We start from the raw sequence: 12,305 nt of genomic DNA on the forward strand, positions 1-12,305 counted from the left end.
TGTTGGGTTTCAGGCCTTCATTTCAGAAGCCTGAGAGCATTTGACTTAACAATATAGGATTAAAGATTTAAGTTGATTTTACATATGAGGAAACCAAATCCCAGAAAGAAGAAGTGACTTGTTTAGGGACATGCAAAGCCAAGTCTTGAAACCAGATCATTTGACTAGACTCAACACACTTTCCACTGAGCCAATCAAATATTGATTTTTTAAAAAAAAATCATCCTTAAGGATATTTAGGAACATTCATAGGTAGTTGATTTTTTTAAGGTTTTGCTAGGCAATGGGGTTAAGTGGCTTACCCAAGGCCACACAGCTAGGTCATTAAGTGTCTGAGACCAGATTTCAACCCAGGTATTCCTGACTCCAGAGCTGGTGCTTTATCCACTGTGCCACCTAAACGCCCCCGGTAGTTGATTTTTTAAAAAACATTTTTCCCAACTAACTAAGCACAAACCTAGAATGAAACAGACATCTCTGAATCTGAAATACCCAAACATTGAGTACAGACCTCTGTTCTGTTCCTGGCATTTTTCCTGGAGTTGTTGAGCGGCAAACACCATATTAACTGTTCCTCTACACTTTCTGAAAGCACACTGGCTCTCAAGGAGGTGACCATCTTCCAGTTGAAGGAACCATCTCTTTTTTAAAAAAATTTATTTCTATTAAAGATATTATTTGAGTTTTACAATTTTCCCCCAATCTTACTTCCCTCCCCAACCCCCCCCCACCACCATGGAAAGCAATCTGTCAGTCTTTACTTTGTTTCCATATTGTACCTTGATCTGAATTGGGTGTGATAAAAGAGAAATCATATCCTTAAAGAAGAGACAAGAAGTTTAAGAGGTAACAAGATCAGACAATAAGATATCTGTTTTTTTCCTAAATTAAAGGGAATAGTCCTTGAACTTTGTTCAAACTCTACATCTCCTTATCTGGGTACAGATGGCACTCTCCTTTGCAGACAGCCCAAAATTGTTCCCGATTGTTGCACTGATGGAACGAGCAAGTCCTTCAAGGTTGATCATCACTCCCATGTTGCTGTTAGGGTATACAGTGTTTTTCTAGTTCTGCTCATCTCACTCAGCATCAGGTCATGCAAATCCCTCCAGGCTTCCCTAAAATCCCATCCCTCCTTGTTTCTAATAGAGCAATAGTGTTCCATGACATATACATATATATATATATATATATATATATATATATCTGAGAGGTGTGAAGTAGTACCTCAGAGAAGCTTTAATTTGCATTTCTCTAATAATTAATGATTTAGAGCATTTTTTCATATGGCTCTGGATTGCTTTGATCTCCTCATCTGTAAATTGCCTTTGCATATCCTTTGACTATTTGTCAATTGGGGAATGGCTTTTTTTTAAAATATGACTCAGTTCTCTATATATTTTAGAAATGAGTCCTTTGTCAGAATCATGAGTTGTAAAGATTGTTTCCCAATTTACTACATTTCTTTTGATCTTGGTTACAGTGGTTTTATATGTGCAAAAGGCTTTTTAATTTAATGTAATCAAAATCATCTAATTGGTAATAAACTGCTCCCCTTTCCATAGATCTGACAGGTAAACTAGTCCTTCATCTTCTCATTTGCTTATAGTATTCTTTTTTATGTCTAAGTCCTGTAACCATTTGGTTCTTATCTTGGTAAAGGGTGTTAGGTGTTGGTCTAATCTAAGTTTCTTCCATACTAACTTCCAATTATTCCAGCAGTTTTTATCAAAGAGGGAGTTTTTAGCCCAATGGATGGACTCTTTGGGTTTATCAAACAGCAGATTACTATAATCATCTCCTGCTTTTACACCTAGTCTATTCCACTGGTCCAGCACTCTATTTCTTAGCCAATACTAAACAGTTTTGATGACTGATGCTTTATAACATAATTTTAGATCAGGTAAGGCTAAGCCACCTTCTTTTGTACTTTTTTTTCATTAAGCTCCTGGCAATTCTTGACTTTTTATTTCTCCATATGAATTTACTTACAATTTTTTCTAACTCATTAAAGTAATTTTTTGGAATTTTGATTGGTAGGGCAATAAACAGATAGTTTACTTTTGGTAGAATTGTCATTTTTATTATATTAGCTCTACCTATCCATGAGCAGTTGATATTTGCCCAGTTATTTAAATCTGATTTAATTTGTGTGAGAAGTGTTTTATAATTGTTTTCAAAAAGATTCTGAGTCTGTCTTGGAAAATAGACTCGCAAGTATTTTATATTGTCTGAAGTTACTTTGAATGGGATTTCTCTTTCTAGCTCTTCCTGCTGTATCTTTCTAGACATATATAGAAAAGTTGAGGATTTATGAGGGTTTATTTTATAACCTGCAACATTACTAAAATTGTTAATTGTTTCCAGTAGATTTTTGGATGATTTCTTGGCATTCTCTAGGTAGACCCTCATGTCATCTGCAAAGAGTGAGAGTTTTGTCTCTTCCTTCCCAATTCTAATTCCTTCAATTTCTTTTTCTTCTCTAATTGCTGATGCTAACATTTCTAACACAATATTGACTGGTAGTGATGATAATGGGCACCCTTGTTTGACCCCTGATCTTATTGAGAATGCCTCTAGCCTCTCCCCATTGAATATAATGCTTGTTGATGGTTTCAGATTAATACTGCTAATTATTTTAAGGAACAGTCCATTTATTCCTACACTCTCTAGTGTTTTTAGGAGGAATGGATTCTGTATTTTGTCAAAAGCTTTTTCAGCATCTATCAAAATGATCACATGATTTCTGATAGATTTATTGTTGATATAATTGAGTATACTAACAGTTTTTCTAATATTTTATTTAAGATTTTTGCATCTATACTCATCAGGGACATAGGTTAATAATTTTCTTTCTCTGTTTTAACTCTTCCTGGTTTAGGTAACAGCACCATATTGGTTTCATAGAAAGAGTTAGGCAGAGTTCCATCTTTCCCTATTTTTCCAAAGAGTTTATATAGAATTGGAACCAATTGTTCCTTAAATGTTTTGGTAGAGTTCACTTGTGAATCCATCAGGCCCTGGAGATTTTTTCTTAGGGACTTTAAGGATAGCTTGTTGAATTTCTTTTTCTGAGATAGGGTTGTTTAGGTATTTAATCTCTTCTTCATTCAACCTGGGCAACTTATATTTTTGTAAATATTTATCCATTTCACTTAGATTATCAAATTTATTGGCATAGAGTTGGGCAAAAAAATTTCAAATTATTACTTTAATTTCCTCTTCATTGGTGGTGAGTTCACCTTTTTCATTGATGATACTAGCGATTTGGATTTCTTCTTTCTTTTTTTTAAATCAAATTGACCAGAGGTTTATCAATTTTATTGGTTTCTTCATAATACCAATGTTTGGTTTTATTTATTAATTCAATAGTTTTTTTGCTTTCGATTTTATTAATTTCTCCTTTAATTTTTGTAATTTCTAATTCGGTATTTAATTGGGGATTTTTGATTTGTTCTTTCTCTATTTTTTTTAGTTGCATGTTTAGTTCATTGATTTCCTCTTTCTCCAATTTATTCATGTAAGCATTTAGAGCTGTAATATATCCCCCAAGAGTCGCTTTGAATGAATTCTATAGGTTTTAGTATGTTGTTTCATTATTATCATTATCTAGGATAAAATGGTTAATTCTTTCTGTAATTTGTTTTTTGGTCCAATCATTTTTTAAAATGAAGTTTTTCAGTTTCCAATTAGTTCTGGGTCTATATCTCCCTGGTCCAATATTGCATATGACTTTTATTGAATTGTGATCTGAGAAAGATGTATTCACTATTTCTGAATTTCTGCAGTTGATCATTAGGTTTTTATGTCCTAGTACATGGTCAATTTTCGTGTAAGTTCCATGTACGGCAGAGAAAAAGGCATATTCCTTTCTATCCCCATTCAGCTTCCTCCATAAGTCTACCATATCTAATTTTTCTAACAACCTATTTACCTCCTTAACTTCTTTCTTGTTTATTTTGTGATTCAATTTATCTATATCTGAGAGTGGGAGTTGAGGTCTCCCACTAGTAGAGTTTTGCTGTCTATGTCTTCCTGTAGTTCTTTAAGCTTCTCCTCTAAGAATTTGGGTGCTATACCACAGGGTGCATATATAATCAGTATTGAAATAACTTTATTGTCTATGATACCTTTTAGGAGGATAAAGTTTCCTTCCTTATGTCTTTTAATGCTATGTCTTTTTGCTGCTGCTTTGTCTGAGATAAAGATTGCTCCCCCTGCTTTTTTTTTACTTCAGCTGAAGCAAAATCTATTTTGCTCCAACCTTTTACCTTTACTTTATATGTATCTCTCTGCTTCAAATGAGTTTCTTGTAAGCAGCATATTGTAGGATTCTGGTTTTTTAATCCACTCTGCTATTTACTTATGTTTTAAGGGAGAGTTCATCCAATTCACATTTAAAGTTATGATTATGAATTCATTATTGCCCTCCATGCTATCTTCCCTCTGTTTGTATTTTCCCCCTTTCCCCCCTTTATCAATATTCCCCAGTATTTTGTTTCTGAATACCACCCCCTTCAGTGTGTTTGCCCTCCTATATCATCCCCTCCCCTTTCTTTCCCCTTTCCCTTTTTCCCTTTTCCCCCTACTCCCTTTCCCTTTCTCCGTCCCCCCTCCCCTTTTCCCCTTTTAATACTTGAAAGGTTAGGTGTTTTATAAGTTAACTGAGTATGTGTAGGTTGACTTTAAGCCGAGTCTGATGAGAAGAAGATTCAGGTGTTTCTCATCTGCTCCCTTCTTCCCCTCTATTACCATAGGTTTTTTTGTACCTCTTAGTGTAATGAGATTTATCCCATTCAATCCCCTCCCTCCTCCCATCTCTTTCCTGTCCCCATTTTTAAGGGGGTAGTGTTTTTTTAGATCATTCTATCTGAGTTATAGAAAATTCTGAGTGTCTGTCACTTCTAGTTCAGTATATTCTATCTAATAGAGTTAAAATTCTTGACAGTTATTAGAGTCTTTCTCCCAAGTGGGGTTAAAGCCAGTTACATCCCATTAGATAGCAGTCCCATGGATAGATCATGAATGTCCATCATTTCTGGCTAGGTATATTCTCTCTGTTATAGTTACAATTCTCAAGATTTATGAGAATCTTTTTCCCCATGCTGGGATATAGTCAGTTTCAACTTACTGGATAGCAGTTGTTTTCCTTTTACTGCATTTTTTTACCTTTTCATGTGTCTTTTGAATCTCCTGCTTGATGTCCAAATTTTCTATTTAGCTCTGGTCTTTTCATCAGGAATTTTTGGAATTCTTCCATTTCGTTAAATGTCTATCTTTTTCCCTGGAAGAGAAGGCTCAGCTTTGCGGGAAAGTAGATTCTTGGCTGCATTCCAAGTTCCCTTGCTCTTCAAAATATCTCATTCCAGGCCCTTCGATACCTTAATGTTGATGCAGCCAGGTCCTGCGTGATCCTTACTGTGGCTCCTTTATATTTAAAGTGTTTCTTTCTGGCTGCTTGCAGAGTTTTCTCTTTTATCTGATAGTTCTGGAATTTGGCCACAACATTCCTTGGTGTTTTCATTTTAGGATCTTTTTCTGGAGGGGATTGATGTATTCTTTCAATAACTACTTTTCCCTCTGATTCCATGATATCAGGGCAGTTTTCCATCACTAGATCTTGTAATATTACGTCCAGGTTTTTTTCTCTTCAATGTTTTCAGGAAGTCCTATAATTCTCAGGCTGCCCCTCTTCAATCTATTCTCAAGGTCAGTGGTTTTGTTGATGAGGTATTTTCATTTTCTTCTATTTTTTCTATTTTTTGATTTTGTTTAACTGACTCTTGCTGTCTCATGGAGTCATTAGTTTCTGCAGACTCCATTCATTTTTTGGGGGGGAGGAGCTTTTTCATTAACCTTTTGCAAATCCTTTTAAAAATACGGATTGCTTCACAAATTTGCGTGTTACCCTTGCATAGGGGCCATGCTAGTCTACATTGTATCATTCCAATTTTAGTATATGTGCTGCCGAAGTGAGCACAAAGGATCAGTCTCTTGAGAAGGACTCTGGTGAGAATCTTACCAGTGAAGACAAAAAGAGAAATGTCCTCGTGAATGTCTTGGGACAGCCTATTCCCTTTACCTTTATAGAAATTTATGATGGAGACATCCTTGAATTCTTGGGTAATAACCTTCTAATGCCAACTGACCTGGAAAATTTTAGTCAGCTTTTGGATGAACAATGGATGCTCCCCCCCCTTACAGATCTCAGCTGGAATAGAATCAGCACCAGGTGCTTTTCCATATGAAAGGAGTCTAATGGCATTCAAAACTTCTACCTATGTGACCTTGGGTAATTCTACTGTGACTGTCTCACCTATACAAACTCAACTTTAATGCTTTGAATTGGTTAACTGTGAACTAGAATATGAATGAAGTTGTCTTTATTTTTCTGTTCAATATATACCAGACTATAACTTGGCTGAAGAAGGAAATACTGATTTTCTACTAAACCTGAAAAAGTGACAATTTTTTTTTACTTTAAGAATTGGAAAAGAAGGGCAGCTAGGTGGCACAGTGGATAAGAGCACTGGCCCTGGAATCAGGAGTACCTGAGTTCAAATTCGGCCTCAGACACTTAATAATTACCTAGGTGTGTGGCCTTGGGCAAGCCACTTAACCCTATTGACTTGCAAAAAATCTTAAACAAAAAAAGAATTGGAAAAGAAAAAAATGATAAAGATGAAGAAGCCCCCAAGAGGCTCAGCAAACACCTTTGGCTTTCTTGAACTATTCCTAATTTCTGAGTCTGTAAAACCAAATTGGCAGTCTTATAACAGTATTTGTATTTGAAGGGGTATCAGTTCAATGTCATAAATTCTTGGCTTCAATACTGGAGTTAGGGCAGAAACATTTGAATTGTTAGGCAATGTCTTTCATCTTTTATTATTATTCTTGTTGAGTACCCTATTCGTCATTAGTTGATAGTTACAAAAATTCCTTCTCACATTAAATATATTTAAGATATCCTCTGCTAATATTTAAAAATGGGATGCATTTGAGGAGGGGGCTGGTTCCTGTATCAAACATAAAACATAAAATAGATGTGATAACTGAATGTAACTATGTTAAATTCAGTAAATCCTAGAATCCGACTTTGATTACAGGAAGAGACTTTAGGGATGATTTAAATCAGGTGTTCTTAACCTTTGTGTGTCTTGAACTTAGTTGTCTAATGAAGCCAATTAGGTCCCTTCTCTGAGTTATATTTTGTTGCCTAAATTCATAATTGAAGGACATCAAAAGTTTCAATTAACTGTGATATATTTTTCCTCATCCAAATTCAAGGACCCCCTAAAATCTATTCACCAACCCCTTAGGGATTCCCCAGGTAAAACGATTCTGATATAGATTTATTCCATAGCTACAAGAAATGGGACTATGTATATCTGAATCATCTTTTTCTCTTTCTGCCAAACACTAACCTAATTTGTCCTTCTATGATCCCTGGCTTAACAAAAGTTTCCTGATGAAAGCATTAGGAGTCTGCTGAGAGCCACCGAGAATTTTCTGGGGAGGTTTTGAGGAGGGGGTGTTGAAGAGCAAAGCTGCACAGATTTTGTTTTATAAATTTTTCAGAACATTAATTTAACATCTTGTTCTCTAAAATATGTTCTCTTTGGTGTTGATAATTATAGAGGATGTGAGTGGAGCTGCATCTGAATCATTTAAGGCCTTGACACCCATAAATAATGCTCAGCAGTGCCTATTTCTAAGATAGACATTTAGGCAGTAATTCAACTAATGAAGTCTTGTGGTGTTTCAAGAAAATCAGCGACCAAGTAAACAGCTTGTACTGTATTTAGATGATTAAGTAGGTATTCGCTGAAGATGAGAGTTCTCTCTGTCTAGTTAGGGCACTATTACTGAAAACAGCTTTGGCTAATGGCCTGATCATTTCATTCAGTACAAGCTTAGGGCTTTTTAGGGTCATGAAAGAAGTTTGTCAAATTGAAAAATGTGCCCTCGATGACAAGCCTGTCAAATCACTCAGACTGAGACATAAGGAATGATGCATGTTCATGTGCAATTGCCAATGTCACTGAAAGATTGGATAAATTCATTTTTTTAAAAGAGAAACTCCTTCCTTCCTTAAGTGTTGCTTCTATCCAGTTCTTGGAAAGTACCTTTCCAGTAACCCTGTTTTGCTATTGAATTATCATTCTATTATTTGGCTGTTGAAAGAGTATCTCAAGCATTATGAATTAATAGTTATGGAACAGCCAAAATACTCAGAAGATATGTGCATAGTGAGGTTGGGAGTGGGGGGTCAGGTTGGGGCTAGGGGGTAATACTTCTGGATTCTACTCCAGTCAGATCATATTCACATTCAATTCTGGATACCACAGTTCAAGAAGAGAAAGGTAAGTTAAAGAATGTCTAGAAGAGAATAACAAAATGGTGAAAGTGTTGGAAGTCCATGCCATTTGAGCATCAAGGTACTGGAGAATGTTTATCCTGAAGCAGAGGAGATTTGGGGTGGGGGATGATGGTTGTCTCCAAATTTCTGAAGGATGTGCCATTTGGAAAATGGATTAGATTTGTTCTTTTTGGCCACAGAGAAAAGAAGTAGAAAAATGAATGGAAGTTATGAAGAGACAAATTTATTCTTGATGGCAGAAAAAAATAAATATTTCCTGAATAATTAGAACCATTGAAAATAATTGAAAATTCAGTCTGTCCTAAAAGGTAGTGCATTTCCCCTCATGAATATGGATTGGACTTAGCACCAACATTTATTGTAAAGCATAAAGAAGTAGAGAAAGTCTATATTGAACTAGATATGGCTCTCTTAATTAACATACACTTTAATACTAAGTGACTTCAGTGAAAAGGGAGAAATAGCTAAAGATGATAAACTGGTCAGGAATAAGTAATGGATGTGGGAAAATGCTTGTAGACAATACAAGGGGCTCATGCCTCTACTGCATGAACACTTTGTTTTAGGGGAAAAAAAGTAGACAGTAAAAATGGCAACCACCATTGCAAAATTTAAATTAATCATATTTTAACACTTAGGAAAAAGATTCATTGCTGATGTAGGAATCATTTGTGAATCAGATATTTTTGTACAATTAAACAACCAAACTGATAGAGCTATGGTAAAAATTAGGATGGAGATAAAGGAAAGAAGAGTAATGAGAAAAAAGATATGGCATAAAATGGAAACAACTCAATCCTGAATAATTGATTTGATAATGAAAAATGGGAAATGGATGGTAAAATTACATTGACACTGATTATAATAATTAAATCCATTGCCATAGCAGGGAACCCTGCAGGTTCTAGAAATCACATTATACTGCACATGGAATGCTGGGTTGGAATATAAACTCATTTGTAAATTCTTACAAAGAGCTTGATGGAGGTATAGAGAACAGTGGGAGGTGAATCCAGGGTAAAGTAACTCTGGCAAAGAAACTATATAAGCTAAAGCTTGGGGTCATTTAAGAATGAAAATGGAAAGACAGCTAACAGAGCAAAAATGAAAAATATCTGTGAAAATTTCTATAACAACATTTTCATTATCAGGGACAGCAGAACTGCCACAGTTGAGTTTTAAGGTCAGAGTCCTAGATGTATTTATAGGGAAGAGATAAATAGCACTAATGAAAATAAAAATGGGAAAAACCAACTGAGATGAGATGAGACCAAGGGTACATAGATAGACAGGAATAGAAAGATTAAGCTCATTAGCATTTCCTTAGAATCTACTTTATGCTACATACAATCCTATATATACATATATGTATGTATGTATATAGATATTTATATAATTATATATTTGGTTTTTGCAAGTCAATGGGTTAAGTGACTTGCCTAAGGTCACACAGCTAGGTTAATTATTAAGTGTCTGAGGTCACATTTGAAGTCAGGTCCTCCTGACTGCAGGATCAGTGCTCTATCCACTGCACCACCTAGCTGCCCCATTTCTAAATATTTTTACAAATATGATCTTGTTTGATCCTCTTAACAACTTTGAGAGGTAGGTGCTATTTTTATACCCATCTTATAATTGAGGAAACTGAGGAAAAAATGTTTAATGACTTGTCCAGGATCATATAGCTAATAAATGCTTGATGTCAAATTTGAATTCATGTCTTCTTGACTCCAGGCCTAGTGCTCTAATCCTATGTGCCATCAGCTATATGCCAAAGACATTCTGGAAGTGATGTAATTATGAGGGCAGTGAGGGATTAATTAACAATATATCTGAAGGAGAAGCTGTTATCAAAGGTACAGAAAGCACACACATAGTGAAAATTAAATTTTATTAATACCAAAAAAAATTACTAGGGCAGCTAGGTGATCAGGAGGACAGAACACTAGATCTGGAATTCATTCAAATTTAACCCCAGACACTGATTAATTGTGTAATCCTGGTAAAATCACTAAGCTTTTGACTGCTGCAATTTCCCTAGCCATCAAATGGCATCTATCGCTCAAATTTGTTTTGAGGATTCAATCAAATACTATGCCATTTTTAAAGTGCTTGGCAAGTGACTGGCATGTAATAAGGGCTTGTTTCTTTTTTACTGGCATATTTACCTATTTCCCTATCTTTGTCAAAATTTTATGAGACAAAAATTGAGTGCATTCTTGATTAAGATCTGAACAGGGACAGGATTTCATAAGTGATGTTATATAGTGCACTACTATTTTTCCATTACAAAATTGATTGAAAGATATAAACAGTATAAGATCATACTTTATTTATCTTTTGTTTATTATAAAAAAATCATTGATTCAATAGAGCAAAATGCCATCTTTCCAACAAGCCATCTCCTCTAGACAGTTGCTTCTGCTTTTGGATGACATTATGTTGGTTGCTTCAAGCCTTAAAATATTTCAAAGCCTCCTGGAAGAGGTCCACATCACTCAAAAGTGTTTGGTATGACTATTCACACAGGAAAAACAAAGTAGATGAAAGAAAACATCTGAGGCACATATTATGACATGAAGTTGGATGGATAACCTAAGAGCTTGTCCATCACTATTTATATCTAGATAAACCATACAAATAGATAGTGAGAAGAGCAAGCTAGATTGCAGAAAAAACACATCTTCTTTAATGGTCCCAAACTTCTGTCAGAAACAAAGGCCAATATTCTACAAGTGTTGTATAGCTGTGAGATATGGAACACAACAATCTCTGAAGAATTAGAAATGAATATTACATGGAAAGCAGTGAAAAATTTCATGGTAGATGTAAATAGGCTACAACATGTAACAAATGAAGAAATTCAAAGAACAGAAATATATGACCTCATTAAGGAAATATTTGATCAGAAAAGATGATATGGTCACATGGTGAACATGAAGGATGACAGGTAGACAGCCTTTGTTCTCCACAATATTGTTTAAAAATAACATATGAAGAATTAGAAGCATGGAGACATTTACATATATCTGAAAAGAAAACAATATACATTTTGACTATAACAATATACATTTTGATTACAACAATATTGATGGAAAGAGCAAAAAATCCTGAAATCATAGTGGCCAAGCATAGCTCCAAAAAACTCTTTTACAACTCTATTTTTGCTCAGGTAAGAGATTATGAGTATTCAATATTAAATATTGTTGTTACTATTGTTCCTTAATTTTAGAATGATGTAATAGGATTATTATTTGTGTAAAAATTGAATTTAAATGAAACAAAGTTGTACAAAGTCATCTACTTACTCTCTCTTCCTGAGGCATTGAAGACTCTTCCTAGGTCTTGCCAATGCCAAGACAAAAAAATTAAGACAACTAGTAGTGGCTAAGGAAGCAGTGGATGTCGTTGAGGTCTTTGCTGTTTCACCACTAAGTGCTCCACAATTCTATTGTGGCCTTCATGACTGCCTTTATGACCACATGGCCTTTATGGCCACATTCTCATACAACCATTCAGTCAGGGAAAGTCTTCACTTGCTTGGGGTAGACATCCCCTAATTCACCAAGTTTGAGGCCTGCCAGTTACCATCAAACTGATTTAGCCCATTTTCCAAGACAGTTTTATTGGGATGTGACTATTGTGCATGCTATAGCTTCTTGGAGGCATATGAGAGTTGGGTGGACACCAAAAGTGGATGGGCAACCTTCAATTCAGCAAGTTTTCAAATCAATGGTGTTAGTCCTCTCTGAATACCCCTGTTGTATTTGTTGATGATCTGATTAGTTTTGATGAATTGCTGTTTTACTCCTTTATTTTTAAAAAATCTTTATCACTAGAAATTGCTTGCTGAGTAGGGGGGCTGCATAAAGATATTCTTAGAGATGAAGGTGATATATAAAAATATTCATACCAAGAAAAAATT

The 12,305-nt window shown here is 35.1% G+C and overlaps 1 long non-coding RNA gene and 1 other non-coding gene across 2 annotated transcripts in view; both read right to left on the bottom strand.

Moving 5' to 3' along the window:
* Nucleotides 1–11,776, bottom strand: part of LOC141503004 (uncharacterized) — a 71,847-nt gene extending 60,071 nt beyond the window's left edge. The window contains exon 1 of the long non-coding RNA XR_012472737.1: nucleotides 11,689–11,776. This is a non-coding gene — a long non-coding RNA (uncharacterized LOC141503004). The remainder of the gene's footprint in view (nucleotides 1–11,688) is intronic.
* LOC141503696 (U6 spliceosomal RNA) lies at nucleotides 5,874–5,980 on the bottom strand. Its single transcript, XR_012473027.1, has one exon. It is a non-coding gene; the product is annotated as a U6 spliceosomal RNA (small nuclear RNA).
* Nucleotides 11,777–12,305: the final 529 nt, after the last annotated feature.

The sequence above is a fragment of the Macrotis lagotis genome, chromosome X (genome assembly GCF_037893015.1).
Source record: "Macrotis lagotis isolate mMagLag1 chromosome X, bilby.v1.9.chrom.fasta, whole genome shotgun sequence".
NCBI lineage: Eukaryota > Metazoa > Chordata > Mammalia > Peramelemorphia > Peramelidae > Macrotis > Macrotis lagotis.